The sequence below is a fragment of the Eucyclogobius newberryi genome, unplaced genomic scaffold (genome assembly GCF_026437365.1).
Source record: "Eucyclogobius newberryi isolate DKJ021-1_F unplaced genomic scaffold, fEucNew1.0.hap1 SCAF_18, whole genome shotgun sequence".
Lineage (NCBI taxonomy): Eukaryota > Metazoa > Chordata > Actinopteri > Gobiiformes > Gobiidae > Eucyclogobius > Eucyclogobius newberryi.
Genome location: NW_027315812.1, coordinates 30,576,942 through 30,579,913, shown reverse-complemented (window position 1 = coordinate 30,579,913; position 2,972 = coordinate 30,576,942).

The window sequence follows — 2,972 nt, the reverse complement described above, 5'->3', positions numbered from 1 at the left end:
TTGAGACTAGAAATCCTCTCCATTGTATCATCATTATTTGTTTTCTCATCAGCTGATAAGGTGCCATGTTCACTGCTGTTATGATTGACCACATTTGGATTATAACGAGTTGAGGAAACATCAGCAGCAGCCTCTTCCTTCAAGTGTGTGAGTTCTAAAGGTTTATCATCGTCTTCTAAAGCATTCAAAAAAGGATCTTCTCTAGAAATGTTGATGTCTGAAACAAAACTGCCCTTGCAAGTAGTCTCAGTGCCTAACTCTTCCTTTTTCTGTTGGCATATTCTCACATTCTCAAATTCAGCATGACCAGAGCGGTTTCCATTTGAAGACGTTCTAGCAGTGCTATTTAGAAAGCTTGGATCACATGGATTACTGATTTTGCCGCTGTCATTTTCAACTTTATTACTCAGTATTTCAAATTCAAACTCGTGTTGGAGGTTTGTTAAAGTGGTGTCAATAAATTCCACTTTTGGGTAATTATCTGTGACACTATTGCTGCTGTTGCTTGGACAGTTTGATGCTTCCAACTTATTGTCCATAAAATAATGCCTTGAAAGACAGTCAACTATATTATTCTCTTGCCATTTGTCATCAGACTCTACCTGATCTGGACAACTACGAGCTAGTCCACTCTCCCTTTCCCTGCTGAATGAAATGCCCTGCGCAAACGAAATAGAAGAAGTGATTTCATTGACAGTCTTTGGTTGCTTGCTCCTCTCTGTTACACCCCCTTCATCTGACACCTCTGTCTCGTCCTGTGCTGGCTTTGTTCTAGTGGGACAAACCTGCGAGGTGCTCTCTGACACCAGTCTGCCGGGGCTTCCCTCCCTCTGAACTCGAGAGCGGTAAATATCCACTTTGTGCACTGATGTGCCAATGCCAAGATCAAGTTTCTTTGCTGTAGTTGTGTCATTTGCCTTAGAACCACCTCCAACAAAGTCCTTGGAGTTTGTGCATTCTAGGCCAGCTTCTTTTATGTGATTTGTATAGCTAGGATTAGAAAGGGCTATAGGTGCTAAGGCATCTTCGTGCACCTCACAGTTTGTTTTAATTCTATTAGGCTGTGTATTGTCCGGGAAGAACTCAATGTCTATGGAGAATGCATCCGGAGATTGGATCAGGTGAGCAGAGTTTGTTAATGGATCAGTTATGTCGGTGAATTGAACAATTTGTGGATGTAAGGTGTTTCTGCTCTCATTAAGACGAGTTTTGCATGGTTCTATCTCCACAGAGCATAAGTCGGCAGCCCTCAAAGACAACTCGGGGTCTATATCAGGGGTGCGCCTCCTCTTGCAGCCGCTGTGCTCCGCATCACTGGCCTCGCGGGGGTGGAAGAAGTCCTTGGCTGTGACAGACTCCCTCTTGCGGGGTTTGCTCAGACAAGGGCTGTTGCTACGTAGAGGTCGGCCCCCAGCAGCAGAGTAGGCGTCTTGGGTGATCAGGCTGGCCCCCTCCTCAGAGCCCCTCCTGTGGCCCCGCACCACACAGTCAGCCCCCAGGACCCCCGCCTCCAGGGACAAGCTGGAACGCAGATAAACTGAGCCCTCCAAGGACTGCCGGGCCTGGACACACACAGAGAGAAAAGCAGATGTGAGAGTCTTGTGTAAAATGATACATCTAATTTATAACTGAATGTTAGTTTTATTTGAAGGACAGAATATTGAATACAAAACAAAATCTGGTATTTTCAAATACCAAAAATGAGAAATGGTTCCAGAAATGGTTCCAGAAACACCATAAAACTTTTGTCACTTGAACAATATGACGTGGACTTGATTTGGTCCTGTTTTAATCCGGTTTAGCCCCGGACCATATTTTAATTTGGTGTTACACTGTATAATATATTACTCTAGTAAGAGTACAGTTACACTGTACAGTATATTACATATATTACATTATAAGTATGAGCAGACGTACTTTGTACTACTCCGAGTACAAAATACCATTTAATGAAAAGGTTAAATATTACTACACATCTCCGGACACAAATGTTTCATTATATTTCATTTTATACACCAGAATATCACTAGAAAGGCAATAACATATTAAGACTACATCAAGATTATGTTAGAGTAGGACATGTATACAACGCTATGAAATGTACACGTTGTATGGATGTTATACCAATATATTTCCTTGTACTCCATACACAACCAAATAACTACCATTTCATATACTGAACTAGCAATGTTAAGAAAGGTAGTAAAAGAGCTGTTTTTATGTACATGTTTATATATATATATATATATCCTACATTATAACAACACAGACTATTCTTGTAGCTTACATGATCTATTTCTATTATTATTACTAAATGACCTTGTTTAGGGAAGGGAAGAGTGAATTAAAGACAGCAGCCTGGGTCCTACGTCATCACCAGAACACGGTCCCTGATTGGTTGACGCAACGCGAACAGATGCCAAAACTTCATCTTTTTCAACTCTGGGGTATTGTCAGCTTCGTGCGCGTCCCCCTCCCGTTTTAGCCATTCACGCTGCTCCATTCACTCAAACACGCCACTGAACTTTTACCTGTGCGTCAAGTGCCTTTAACATGTAAACTACTCGTCTCTGATGGGGCCCCTTGTCACGCAGCATCAGTAGCAGACAGTCACTTCATTAGCATGGGCGTTGCATTCATTTATGTTTCAATCCAATACATCAAATAGTATTGTGATTTTAATACAATAAGCTGTATATATGTATTATTAAATCTCGTCGGCTAAGGGACATTTCAGTATTTCTTTAAAACCGAGTCATCAATCCACACAGTGCTCACATTACTTACTCGGAGGTACGTCCATGCTGCAGCCGTGCGCAGCAGCAGAGTGTAGAGCTGAGCGGACAGCCAGCTCAGCACAGCCCCCATGGTTCCCCAGGGACCAGGCTCACAGGCATGCCCCCATACGCTGCTCCATCCTGGGCTAAACTCCTCCAGCTCTCCTCCTCCTCACCTCCTCTCTCCTCCTGTCC